The sequence below is a fragment of the Lissotriton helveticus genome (assembly GCF_964261635.1).
Source record: "Lissotriton helveticus chromosome 1_1 unlocalized genomic scaffold, aLisHel1.1 SUPER_1_unloc_41, whole genome shotgun sequence".
Lineage (NCBI taxonomy): Eukaryota > Metazoa > Chordata > Amphibia > Caudata > Salamandridae > Lissotriton > Lissotriton helveticus.
The window spans coordinates 1690908-1705899 of NW_027611683.1; the positions used below are offsets into that span (position 1 = coordinate 1690908).

The following is a 14992-nucleotide window of genomic DNA, read 5'->3' on the forward strand; positions in this document are numbered from 1 at the left end:
CCTCCTACCTACAACACATTGTATGCTTCTTTTCTGTAGGGTTACTACAATCCCCTCCACCCGGGTTGATCAGGAGGCTTATTATTTCCTAAAAATAAGTAGTTTCTTGTAGTGGGATACTTTTTATGTTAAATGTGTTGTCTGTCCTGTATTGTCCATAGCTCACAAGTGTTTCTTACCATTTTATTTTACCATTTAATGATGCTTTCTCATAAGTGAGATAACTGATGTGTTTTATTTAGCCACATTAGATGTAAGCACTATTTTAATATTTCCTTTAAGGGCACCTGCATCACTTGCGAGGAGTACTTTGATTTCAGCGCCGATTTGACATCACCTGCCCATATGAAAGGTAGGCAGGCAATATGTACAAACTTGCATTTGTTTCTGTTTTTCTTCCCGGAACAGATACTACGAGTCTTAATTCAAATTGTATGTATTATCCTTGATGCTCACACATTAGGTGTACGCAGTGCTTAATTTGTAAAATATGAAGTGCAGGTGCTCAAATGTTTGTCGGGGCGACACCTACTTTTCTCCGGCTCCACCCGCTTCCTCCACTGGATACACCCGCTTACTCTATTAGCTCCACCCATATCCTCAACTGGCACTGCTACAAGTCAGGTGTACTACCCGATCTGAATTTCAGCAAGGGAGCCTTCCTCATAGTAAGGTTTTGATAGGAGAGTCCCCTGCCCTGTGAAATTTTAGAAAAAGATTAATTCAAAAGTGCATTTAAAGCACAATTTTGGAATAAATTATCTAAAATCACTACTGCATTGAAAAGGGACAATTTCAGTGCTCTATGTGCTGGTTTGGGGAAAGGCCAATACTGGAGTAAGCCATTTTTACAACAGAGTCTATGAGTTCAAAGATATAACTTTTCTGGTGTGACAAAAGAAACCAAAATGTTGTGAATAACTCTAAACAGATAAAGTGAATAAAATCATGCAATACACTTGAATGAGTCAGTCACTGTCACTTCCAGTGGCCGAAGGTGCATAATTTCACCATACCCTTATTGTCCTAAAAATTTCAAACATTGCTCAAAGTTGTTGAACAATCACGGACGTGTAATGCTCTGTTTGGGAGCATAATGTAGCGGAGTCCCGGTATTCTTTCTCTCTCTTACTTGCTTCTATTTTTCTCTATAAATCTTCCACCCCACCCCACCCCACTGTCTACCTCTAACTCTGATTGTCTTGACTTTCTGTACTTGTCCACAGCATATTATTGGCACCATGGCATGGCTGCTAGTTACATTCTGTGTGATTACAGGCGACAACTTCATGGAAGTACGCATTCCTCACAGTGAGTCAGTAGATATAATGGTTTGCAGACTAGATGCTCTTCCAATCATTGGCCTCTCTTCAGAACAATGCTAACTTGCATGCTGATAGTAATGCCTACATTATTTGAAAGTGGGAGACAGAGGTACACAATTGTGGGTATTCGGACTGTGCATAAACGATAATAATATGTGCTAAGATACATTCCATGCACAGTCGGTGCATAGCAGTGTTGGATTCACATACATACGGGGAGGGAATTTGGTAACGAAGGCCCACAAAGGAGGTTTTATATCCGTTGTCAAGTTGTCAAGTGGAGCTATGAACAAATCTGTAATACGCGGCATAGCAAAGTACCAGTCATACATGGTGCAGCAATTATGTTGCAAGAAATTGCGGCGCAACAATTATCTAGTAATAGAAGGTGACAACCTGAACGAAGAATTGTGAGGGCAGAAGTGAATCAGTGCATAATATACCCTCAAAACGAAGCAGGCTGAAGCAACAACCCAGATGGTACAACCCACCTGGAGAGAGACAGACGAGACACAAATTCTACCAGTGGTAGACCCCTTTGCCGTCTCCACAAGTAACACCATGAATATTCCCATTTTCAATCTGTCCTCACACACACTTTCTAGCCAAGAGATATCTATTTTGAGCAAGGGACTCTCTTTTGTCCCCACCACTTACCCAAATTTTCTAGATTTACAATCAGAGTTACTTAAATTTTTCCGTAAAATCAGACTCCAAACATTTTTTTCATTACATCCAGGCACCCCCAAACAATCCAACACTCCCTTTAGACCACCATCGACCTTCTCGCCATCTGCAAGCATGATCCCAAATGAAATTATTACTTTTGAAAAACTGATCCTGAAAGAAACATCACGCCTAGCTAAGTCACATTTATTTATCCCTTACAACATTTCTCTGGAAGAAAAATCTGCCATCAACTCATTACGTGAAAACTCCCAAGTTGTTATTAAACTGGCAGATAAAGGAGGTGGCATTGTGCACCAAGAGATTGACTCTTACAAAATAGAGCTACTACGTCAATTATCTAACACAGATCATTATTGTAAACTCCCCACCAACCCCACTAGAGAGTTACAAACACTAATAAGACAAGTTACTAATGAAGGCCTCCACGAAGGCTTCCTTTCCAAACATGAATTCGACTTTCTCAATGTAAAAACTCCCAGAACCCCGGTCATTTATACTCTCCCTAAGATTCATAAAAGACTGGAAGACCCTCCGGGACGCCCCATTGTCTCCGGGTGTGGTTCGGTCCTCGAACCACTGGGTAATTACGTCAACTACTTTCTGAAGGACTTCGTACCTGTCACTGAATGTTATATCAAGGATACTATGTACATTATCAATCTTTTTGAAAACCTACCATTTGTCCCCTCCTCTGAAACTATATGTACCATGGACGTGGAATCCCTGTATACGAACATTCCCCAGAGAGACTCTCTCATGGTAATGGAACGTATACTTGACGAAGACCCGGACCACACTCGATCCCCACACTATTGATTTTGCAACTTTTAGAGATCCGTCTGACTCGTAACTTCTTCACGTTTGAAGAACAATACTACCAACAGGTGCGTGGCACCTCCATGGGGGCTATTTTTGCACCAAACCTGGCTATCCTCTATATGGACTCATTGGAGCATGACACCATTCTATCTGACAGCAACCCATTTCGTTCAGGCATAAGTCACTGGAAACGCTACATAGACAACATTTTTCTTATTTGGAAAGACACAGTGGAATCACTCACACCCTTTCTCCACTGGCTCAATAACAATTGTAATGGTCTGCCCTTCACTATCGCACACAATAAAACATGCATCCCTTTTCTCGATCTATTGATTAAACACACTGATGGGAAGCTAATCACCAGCCTGTTCCGTAAACCAAGGGAACGCAATACACTACTCAGTTACAGCAGCAACCACCCACGTGCCCTGAGGGACAGCCTTCCATACTCACAATTTTTAAGAATCAGGAGGAACTGCTTCCTAAAAACTGATTACTTTAATGAGGCAAAGACCTTAAGCACCAAACTAATGTCCATAGGATATCCCAGACGCTTAGTACGTAATGCCTTGAAGAGGGCATGGTACTGTCTATGTGAAGCCTTGTTGGAACCGTGTGAGGCTTGGGCTCGGATCACTCTGGGCGATAGGAAATGGCAACAGTCGGGTTTTTGTTAATGAAGGTTTTATTTTCATGAACAAGCGATCAGTGCAGGTAGGACGACTGGATGTACGTCGAGGTGATCGGCTTCTCTCGGAACGACGACGCCGTGTTGCTGGACACACCTCCTTCTCTCTCAGGCACCTTCCCCGGACTTTATCTACGGGCTCCAGCGTCGCCGCATGCAAGGCAAAAGAGAGGCACGTATCAGGTACAGACTCTTTGTACGTAGTTTGACAGGAGAGGGGGTGAGGAGAAACGATAACCCAGTGCTAAAAGGGAGAAGGCAGTGAATGTGACCCGAGACAGCCCACAGATGACCCTTAATGGCTTGATGACTTACGGGGCAGTCCTACCCCTCCTCCTCCCAACCCAGCCCGAGAAACGGTTACGCACCTCGAGTAGCCACACGCCTCCAGGCGAGCGGCTGGGCGAATCGCGGTGCCGGTGGCCTCCTGGCTCCTGTTTTGCCTGCGGATCTCTCCTCTGCTCACGCTCCCTCCCAGCTGGTGGTTCGGGTCTGTGATCGCCTTGGTCCTCTTCTTCTCCCGCTCCGATGCTCTCGCCGCTCCTTCCTCTTCCTCTCCTTTCCTCGGGTTCCCCGCAACTCTCTCCGCCTCCTCTTCTCCCGCTCCGATGCTCTCGCCGCTCCTTACTCTTCCTCTCCTTTCCTCGGGTTCCCCGCAACTCTCTCCGCCTCCTCTTCTCCCGCTCTCGTCGCTCCTTCCTCCTCGATACTCGTACTCTGTTCCTCGATCGCTTCCCGCCGCTCCTCCGCCTCTCTTCTCACTGTCCGCTCCTCCGTTGTACAGACACACCTGTGTTGAGTCAAGGGCGGTATTTAAAGAGCCGGACTCCACCTCTTCAGTACCTGCAGGACACTCCCAGTTAAAGGCGTAGTCACCCTCTTCTTCGTCGCAGCTAAACACCTCACCCATCCGGTACCATTCGGGCTGCTTCGCTGTATTCACCGATGGCTGTGGAAACAAGAGGGGAGGGTCATACCATGAGTGTTCCCTTCGAGGCTTCAGGGACTCAGACCCCGCAACCCCGTTACACACCTCCCCCCCTGGACGCTTCCGGTCGGGAAGCGGGTGACGTGACAAGTAGTCCGCCCCAGTGTTACATAGACCCTTTTTGTGCCGTATGTTGAAGGCGTACGGCTGCAGCGCGTGGAACCAATGCATGACACGGGCGTTATTGGATTTGTTATGTGCCATCCATAGGAGGGGGGCATGATCAGTGTATAGGACGAACGTGCGACCTTCCAGATAGTATGCCAGTTTGTCCACGGCCCACCTGATTGCCAGACACTCCTTCTCCACCGTGGGATACTTGAGTTCCCTAGGGAACAGTTTGCGACTGACGAATAGGATGGGGTGGTCCAGCCCATCCTTCCCTGTTTGTGACAACACCGCGCCAATCCCATAATCCGAGGCATCGGTATGTAGGGAAAAGGGACGTACGAAATCCGGAGAGGACAATACAGGGGCAGACGTTATCATCTTCTTCAGGTTATGGAATGCCTCTCTAGCAGCAACGTTGGGTTTTGAAAGGTCCGATTGTTTAAATTCCGTCTTCAGGCAGTCCGTAAGAGGGGCTGCTATCTGCGCAAACTGTGGGATAAAGTGACGATAATATCCCACCAGGCCTAGGAAGGCACGAATTTCTTTCTTGGTACATGGAAATGGCGTGTCAGCAATTGCTCTGATTTTTTCTATTTGCGGCTCTATGAGGCCATGGCCAAGGAAATAACCCAGATATTTCACTTTCTGGTATGCCATCCGCGACTTCTTTGCATTGATCTTGAGGCCTGCATGTTCGAGGGTGTCAAAGACATGATGTAAATGTTCCAGGTGGGTATTCCAGTCGGGGCTGAACACCACTATGTCATCCAAATAAGCTGATGAAAATGATGAAATGTTTTTCAACACTTGGGTCATTAATCTTTGAAATGTGGCCGGGGCCCCATGGAGCCCAAAGGGCAACACTGTAAATTCGTAATGTCCGTTTTCTGTGGAGAAAGCCGTTTTATGCCGATCCTCTTCACGCAGCGGCACCTGCCAGTATCCTTTAGTGAGATCTATGGTACTTATGTATCTGGCTTCTCCGAGTTTTTCTATCAGCTCGTCGATGCGTGGTATGGGAAACGCATCAAAGGTGGATATTTCATTCAGGGCCCTGAAATCCATATAAAATCGGCGTGAGCCATCCGGCTTTGGAACCATAACAATCGGACTGGACCAATTGCTTCTGGAAGGTCTGATGACGCCTAGGTCCAACATATCTTTAACTTCTTGTTGTATTGCTCTCCTTCGCGCTTCAGGGATACGGTATGGCCTTATTTTAACTATCTTTCCCGGTATGGTCTCTATTCTATGTTCCGCTAGGTTGGTTCTACCAGGGAGGTCCGAAAAGATTTTAGCGTGCTTTTGTAACGTGTCCTGTAACTCTTTCCTTTCGTGATCCATGAGCTCTTCGTTTATTACCAGCTGTTCCAGAGTGTTTTGTTGTGGCAGTTCGGGGACTGAGGTCAGGTGTATTCTGGTGGGAGGGGCCCGAGCCACTTCTTCAGCATATTTATGTGATATACTTGCTGTTTCCTGGATTGTACCTGAAGTCTGTAACTGGTGTTCCCTATGGTATACACTACTAGATATGGGCCGCTCCACTCTGCCTTAAATTTTTGAGTGGTCGATGGTAACAGCACCAATGCCCAATCTCCTTTTTGCAGTTTTCTCCATCTTTTTCCTCTGTCATAGAATCCCTTTTGTTTCTGTTGTTGTTTCTCTAGATTTGTATAGGCCAGGTCTCTTAATTTGCCCAGTTTGGATCGTAATTTCTGTGCGCACTCAAGCATTTTCATTGTTTCTTCTGGTGTTTCATTCTCCCACGCCTCCTTGGTCATGTCGAGTAGAGACCGAGGTTGCCTCTCATACAGGAGCTCAAAAGAGGAACACCCCAAGCTACTTTGTTTCTGTCCGCGGATAACATATAGTGCTAGAGGCAGGATTTGGTCCCATTCATTACCATTCACTTCTGGCATCTTTCTCAGAGTCGTTTTCAAGGTGCGGTTGTATCGCTCAACTAGCCCATCTGTTTGCGGGTGATAGACAGCGGTCCGTATTTGGTGGATGTTCAACAACTGACATACTTGTTTCATAAGGCGTGATATGAATGGGGTCCCCTGGTCAGTAAGGATTTCCTTGGGGAATTCCAATCGGCTGAATAATTCCAACATCTTATCTGCGACTTGCTTGGTGGTGGTACTAGACAGGGGGAATGCTTCTGGAAACCTGGTAGAATAGTCGGCCATGACCAGGGCATATTGATTGCCTTTTCTGGTTTTCGGTAGCGGACCTATAATGTCCATGCCTACTCTCTCGAACGGGGTGCCGATGATTGGTAAGGGTTGCAAAGGGATGGCTGCCGGGCGGGTCATGTTCCTTTTTTGGCAGGTCTCACATGTCTGACAGTATATCATAGTATCTTTGTATATGCCTGGCCAATAGAAATGTCTCAAAATATTTTGTGTGGTCTTCTCGGCTCCTGTATGTCCTGCTACTAGGTGAGCGTGCGAGAAAAAGAGCACTTGTTCCCGGAAGGCTACAGGAACCAAAAGCTGTTCTGGGTCATCCTTCTGCCCTTGTCTGTACAACAAATCGTTCTTTATGTAGAACCTGGGGTATACTGGAGGACTACGACCTTGGTTTTGCTGTGCACTTTCCCATGCGTTGAATAATGTGGCATCGTTTGTTTGCGAAAATCTAAAACTTCTGTCTAACACCCATGGATCGGAGGACAACAGTGCTGACACGGGCTTGGGCCGTCTCTTTTCTTTAGGTAGGCTATTATCGAACATTTCTAGAAAAGCAGGGTTGTCAGTCCCTATGATGAGGTCTTCGGGTAGGGAAGACAACACTCCGACTTTGACAGATTGAGGCCCACCCTTCTTGAGAACGAGAGGTAGTTGGGCAACAGGGTATTGCTTCACATCACCGTGAACACATCTTATGTTCACGATCTCTCTGGGTAGGAACTGTTCGGGTTTTACAAGGGAGGTCTGCACCACTGACTGCCTACAGCCAAAGTCGAGTAGAGCTTTGATGGAAATCCCATTCACCCCCACACTCACTCTGAATGCTTGTCCCATCTCGGCGGAGTATAGCACGGTCTTAGGTAAGTATCCGACCTCCATCGGTTCTTCTAAGTTTTTTCTCCGGGGGCACAATCTTGCTATGTGTCCCCAGTTGCCGCAATCAAAGCACTGCGGTCCTTGGTGGACAGGAGCATCTGATCTCCAGGTGCGTTGTTTCACTGGTTCCGGTATCCTTGTTTTTTTTTTTTCTGTTCTGGCAGGAAGTCTTGGTTTCTCGGGTTCCCACTGGCCAGGGGGAGGCTGGGCTCGTGAGAAGGTGGTTGCCATTTCCACTGCTTGTGCGGTCGTGAGATTACGGTGCTGTCTCAACCACCGTTGAGAGGCATAGGGAAGGGACTCCAAGAACTGCTCAAGGTATACCCTGTCCATTATCTCTTCCTTTGTACACACAGCGGGGGTAAGCCACTTATCGGCGGCCATCTTGAGTCTGACGAAAAGTGTCTTAGGGGTTTCGCCAGGTACTCCTTTCTCCTTTCTGAATCGTAAACGATAAGCCTCTTGGTCCAATCCCAAATGATCGAGGATAATTCTCTTAATGTCTGTGTATGAGGTATCTCCATTGGGATTGGCTACCTGAGAGGCTGCCTGAGCTTCTCCCACAAGCAGAGGTGCCAAAAAGAATGGCCATTTCACCACGGGCCATCCACACGCTCTCGCTGATCTTTCGAAATTGAGGAGGAATGCATCGGCGTCTTCTCCTGGTTGATACTTCTGTAAAGCTACGCCACTAGGGTTTTGGTGAGCCCCTCCTCCTGTTACCGGTGTGCTGATTATCGTGGGGTCAAGGGCATGGGCCGTCACCTCAGCCTTGATGATCTCCCTGTCTGCGTCCGCGGACCGTATTTGCTGCTCCATCACCCATTCTAGTCTTTCCTGCCCTTTGACCAGTTGCTGTAGTAATTCGTCCATCTTTGTTAAACAGATGGCGCTGCTGCCTGCATTCTCCACCACTGTAAGGCTTGGGCTCGGATCACTCTGGGCGATAGGAAATGGCAACAGTCGGGTTTTTGTTAATGAAGGTTTTATTTTCATGAACAAGCGATCAGTGCAGGTAGGACGACTGGATGTACGTCGAGGTGATCGGCTTCTCTCGGAACGACGATGCCGTGTTGCTGGACACACCTCCTTCTCTCTCAGGCACCTTCCCCGGACTTTATCTACGGGCTCCAGCGTCGCCGCATGCAAGGCAAAAGAGAGGCACGTATCAGGTACAGACTCTTTGTACGTAGTTTGACAGGAGAGGGGGTGAGGAGAAACGATAACCCAGTGCTAAAAGGGAGAAGGCAGTGAATGTGGCCCGAGACAGCCCACAGATGACCCTTAATGGCTTGATGACTTACGGGGCAGTCCTACCCCTCCTCCTCCCAACCCGGCCCGAGAAACGGTTACGCACCTCGAGTAGCCACACGCCTCCAGGCGAGCGGCTGGGCGAATCGCGGTGCCGGTGGCCTCCTGGCTCCTGTGTTGCCTGCGGATCTCTCCTCTGCTCACGCTCCCTCCCAGCTGGTGGTTCAGGTCTGTAGTCGCCTTGGTCCTCTTCTTCTCCCGCTCGGATGCTCTCGCCGCTCCTTCCTCTTCCTCTCCTTCCCTCGGGTTCCCCGCAACTCTCTCCGCCTCCTCTTTTCCCGCTCCGATGCTCTCGCCGCTCCTTCCTCTTCCTCTCCTTTCCTCGGGTTCCCCGCAACTCTCTCCGCCTCCTCTTCTCCCGCTCTCGTCGCACCTTCCTCCTCGATACTCATACTCTGTTCCTCGATCGCTTCCCACCGCTCCTCCGCCTCTCTTCTCATTGTCCGCTCCTCCGGTGTACAGACACACCTGTGTTGAGTCAAGGGCGGTATTTAAAGAGCCGGACTCCACCTCTTCAGTACCTGCAGGACACTCCCAGTTAAAGGTGTAGTCACCCTCTTCTTCGTCGCAGCTAAACACCTCACCCGTCCGGTACCATTCGGGCTGCTTCGCTGTATTCGCCGATGGCTGTGGAAACAAGAGGGGAGTTACAAACCGAAACCTAAAACTGCCACTGAACAATTGGTTTGTGTTACAACTTTCTCTCCAGTCTCTAATGCAATTCGCAAGTCAATCAAAAAAACGGGCATGTCTTGAATGCAGGCGTTCTAGAACTAGGCACGCCCCTCTTTGCTTTTAAGAAAAGTAAAAATATCAAAGATCAGTTGGTTCACGCTGCCTTGCCCGTCACCAACCACCCTGACTGCACTCTCAATGACATCTGGGCCCTTACACCCCTTACAGGTCATGCCAAATGTGGAAATTGTGTGGCCTGTGAATTCACTATTGAATGCAAGGAATGTGTGTATAAAGATCTGAGACATGTATTGACGGGCTTAACTAATTGTAATACATGTAATGTAGTGTATGCCATCTTTTTCCCATGTAACATGCTGTACATAGGTCAGACGTCACAGCAAATCCGACTGCGCATTTCACAACACCGGAGCAGATTAAGGTGCAAGACGGCCAATGCTCCCTTGGTCGGGCACTTCACCCAAAAGGACATTCAGAGAATGATATCAGATGGACTGTGATCACTGCTATCAAATTGCCGCCCAGAGGTGGTGATAAGTCAAGAATCCTTAACAAAGAGGAACTTAAATGGATTTTGAAGACTGATAGCCTCAACACAGGTCTAAACCTACTTGAAGATTGGAACACTTTGCTCTAGACTCCCTAGCCTATGACTCTGAACTTTTACAAGTATACCAATTGTGAGCATCTAATAGACTATAACTCGGCAGCAATATGAACAGCTACCATCATCCCAGGAAGCAAATGGCAACACCGGTTATAATTTCACCTCGCTGTGTACTTACCACTGTAGGTTGTGCAAGGTTACGATAACCGTTTTCCTCTCCTTAATTCTGTTCGGAATGTATGTATTATTGAAATTCATGTCACGAGTCCCAGGACTCAACACATCCGGACACCACCCTAAGATGGCCACCCACTCATCCAGGCATGCCCACTTGCACCACTACCTCCAATCCAAGCCCCGGGTTCATCACCAACCCCCTCTAGGTTCCCTACAGTGGTTCTCATTGGCTGCCTACCTCTGACTGTTCCAAAATGGCCACCACCGTTGGTTCATACACCCTGGCCAGTCCCTCTCCGCTTTTTACTCCGGATCACATGGGTCTCCCGGCACCTATCACTGGCAATATAATGCCTCGCGCACCACCTCAATGTAGAGAATTCATCTACGGACACCGCGATTGCACCGCTGCTCCCACCCGGAACCCGGTAAGCTCCACTACCTCCTAGTGGTATCCCCCTCTTCCTCCCCCCTTCCCTCTCATGCCATCCTAACCCCTTCCTATTCTGCCTTCCAGGCTATCACGCCAGCGCAAACGAACACAGGAACTCCCCTTGCCCGCACTGTCGGCTCTGTGCCTCCTTGTTCCGTAAATAGGTAAGCGACCAATTTTAGCTTTGTATCAACAGGCTACAGCCCTGTTCGACCTGCATTAACTCCTTGACTCTCTGCAGACTCACCACCCTCGATACTGCGCTACTAAAGCCAAGTCCTTGATCTATTACGACATCGACCAACCTCTCGGTAAGCCTCCCATACCTGCACTCTTCTCATGCATAACAGCGTTCTGTCCGGTCCTTCACCAACTCACCCCCAACTCCCCTCACATTATCACCGCCTAACTCTTCCAAAGACACGTGTTGCGCCACACCCAGCCGCTGCAGCCCCTGTATATTATGCACTGATTCACTTCTGCCCTCACAATTCTTCGTTCAGGTTGTCACCTTCTATTACTAGATAATTGTTGCGCCGCAATTTCATGCAACATAATTGCTGCACCATGTATGACTGGTTCTTTGCTATGCCGAGTATTACAGATTTGTTCATAGCTCCACTTGACAACTTGACAACGGATATAAAACCTCCTTTGTGGGCCTTCGTACCCAAATTCACTCCCGGTATGTATGTGAATCCAACACTGCTATGCACCGACTGTGCATGGAATGTATCTTAGCAGCTATTATTGTCGATATGTATCCTTGTACCGTCTCTAAATAAGTTTTAAATTCCAATCTGCCTTTTATCGCCCCCTTCTCCCCTTTCCTCCCACATTTTTCCCAGTAGGCATAAGAGGCTTCAATTATTAGGCATAAGAATTATGTCCTGATGATGATCTGCGTACCTAGCTAACGGATCGAAACGCCGTTGACTCTTATAACACCTTATACAAAAATAAATATGTACTACTAATGTAAAGGTGTGGATTATGTTCTGATGTACCATGACATTGTGCAAATTCTGGTACCTCAAACCTCACGCTCTTGCCTACAAGCCCTTTTGTTCTAGTTTTGTCACTGTATGTCAGTTACACATGTGTTAAGTTGGGTGCAGGCTTGTACCCTACGTTGTGAACTGTTGTGTAACATTCTTAATAATCATCTATAAGTAAATACTAGACCGCTGTCCGGCTGGACAAGTCACAATCAATATAGCTACGACTGTGTCTATATTTATTCATTGTGTTTATTCTTGCTTAATGGGACCACTGTTGTTTGAATTGCATTGTTTGCATCAATTCTAGTGCCTGGCCTGTGTTATTGCATTGTTTGTGTCAGATTCTCATAGTGCCTGGGCTGTGTTATTACATCGTTTGCATCAGATTATCATAGTGCCTGGCCTGTGTTATTGCAATGTTTTCATCAATCCTAGTGCCTGGCCTGTGCTATTGCATTGTTTTCATTATATTCTCCTAGTGCCTCGCCCGTGTTATTGCATTATTTTGTTTCAGTCCTAGTGCCTAGTCACAATCAATATAGCTACGACTGTGTCTATATTTATTCATTGTGTTTATTCTTGCTTAATGGGACCACTGTTGTTTGAATTGCATTGTTTGCATCAATTCTAGTGCCTGGCCCATGTTATTGCATTGTTTGCATCAGATTCTCTAGTGCCTGGCCCATGTTATTGCATTGTGTCCATCATATTCTTCTAGTCCCTTGCCCATATTATTGCATTATTTGCTTCAACCCTAGTGTCTGGCCCATGTCATTGCATTGTTTGCATCAGATTCCCCTAGTACCTGGCCTGCGTTATTGCATTGTTTGCATCAGATTCTCTTGGTGCCTGGCCCGTGTTATTGCAATGTTTGCCTCAGATTCTCCTAATGCCTGGCCTGTGTTATTGCATTGTTGGCATCAGATTCTTCCAGTACCTGGACTGGGTTCTTGCATTGTTTGCATAAGTTTCTTCTTGTACCCGGCCTGTGGAATTGCATTGTTTGCATCAAATTCTCCTAGTGCCTGGCCTGTGTTATTGCATTGTTGGCATCAGATTCTTCCAGTACCTGGACTGGGTTCTTGCATTGTTTGCATCAATCCTAGTGCCTGGCCTGTGTTGTTGCATTGTTTATGTCAGATTCTCATAGTGCCTGGACTGTTTTATTGCATTGTTTGCATCAGATTCTCCTAGTGCCTGGCGTGTGTTATTGCATTATTTGCTTCAATCCAAGTGCCTGCTCCGAGTTATTGCATTGTTTGTATCAACTTCTCCTAGTGCCTGGCCTGTGTTATTGCAATGTTTTCATCAATCCTAGTGCCTGGCCTGTGCTATTGCATTGTTTTCATTATATTCTCCTAGTGCCTCGCCCGTGTTATTGCATTATTTTGTTTCAGTCCTAGTGCCTAGTCACAATCAATATAGCTACGACTGTGTCTATATTTATTCATTGTGTTTATTCTTGCTTAATGGGACCACTGTTGTTTGAATTGCATTGTTTGCATCAATTCTAGTGCCTGGCCCATGTTATTGCATTGTTTGCATCATATTCTCTAGTGCCTGGCCCGTGTTATTGCATTGTGTCCATCATATTCTTCTAGTCCCTTGCCCATGTTATTGCATTATTTGCTTCAACCCTAGTGTCTGGCCCATGTCATTGCATTGTTTGCATCAGATTCCCCTAGTACCTGGCCTGCGTTATTGCATTGTTTGCATCAGATTCTCTTGGTGTCTGGCCCGTGTTATTGCATTGTTTTCCTCAGATTCTCCTAATGCCTGGCCTGTGTTATTGCATTGTTGGCATCAGATTCTTCCAGTACCTGGACTGGGTTCTTGCATTGTTTGCATCAATCCTAGTGCCTGGCCTGTCTTTTTGCATTGTTTGCATAAGTTTCTTCTTGTACCCGGCCTGTGGAATTGCATTGTTTGCATCAGATTCTCCTAGTGCCTGGCCTGTGTTATTGCATTGTTGGCATCAGATTCTTCCAGTACCTGGACTGGGTTCTTGCATTGTTTGCATCAATCCTAGTGCCTGGCCTGTGTTGTTGCATTGTTTATGTCAGATTCTCATAGTGCCTGGACTGTTTTATTGCATTGTTTGCATCAGATTCTCCTAGTGCCTGGCGTGTGTTATTGCATTATTTGCTTCAATCCAAGTGCCTGCTCCGAGTTATTGCATTGTTTGTATCAACTTCTCCTAGTGCCTGGCCTGTGATATTGCATTGTGTCCATCAGATTCTTCTAGTCCCTTGCCCATGGTATTGCATTATTTACTTGGACCCCTAGTACCTGGCCTGTGTTATTGCATTGTTTGCATCAGATTCTCATAGTGCTTGGCCCGTGTTATTGCATTAGATTCTTCTGGTGCCTGGCCTGTGTTATTGTATTGTTGCATCAATCCTAAAGCCTGGCCTGTGTTATTGCATTGTTTGCATCAGATTATCTTAGTGCCTCACCCGTGTTATTGCATTATTTGCTTCAATCCAAGTGCCTGGCCCGTGTTATTGCATTGTTTGCATCAGATTCTCCTAATGCCTGGCCTGTGTTATTGCATTGTTGCATCATTCCTAGTGCCTGACCTGTGTTTTTGCATTGTTTGCATACGTTTCTTCTTGTACCCGGTCTGTGTTATTGCATTGTTTGCACCAGATTCTCCTAGTGCCTGGCCTGTGTTATTGCATTGTTGGCATCAGATTCTTCCAGTGCCTGGACTGGGTACTTGCATTGTTTGCATCAATCCTAGTGCCTGGCCTGTGTTGTTGCATTGTTTTTGTCGGATCCTCATAGTGCCTGGACTGTTTTATTGCATTGTTTGCATCAGATTCTCCTCGTGCCTGGCCTCTGTTATTGCATTTTTTGCATCAGATTCTCCTAGTGCCTCGCCCATGTTATTGCATTATTTGCTTCAATCCAAGTGCCTGCTCCGAGTTATTGCATTGTTTGTATCAACTTCTCCTAGTGCCTGGCCCGTGTTATTGCATTGTTTGTGTCAGATTCTCCTACTGCTTGGCATGTGGTATTGCATTATTTGCTTTAACCCTAGTGCCTGGCCCATGTTATTGCATTGTTTGCATT

General features: G+C 46.8%; 1 protein-coding gene across 1 annotated transcript in view; it reads left to right on the forward strand.

Moving 5' to 3' along the window:
* The first annotated feature begins 274 nt into the window (after positions 1-274).
* Positions 275-14992, forward strand: part of LOC144806054 (uncharacterized) — a 56080-nt gene continuing 41362 nt past the window's right edge. The window contains exon 1 of the mRNA XM_078672502.1: positions 275-352. The gene's annotated coding sequence lies outside the window, so the exon portion shown is untranslated. The remainder of the gene's footprint in view (positions 353-14992) is intronic.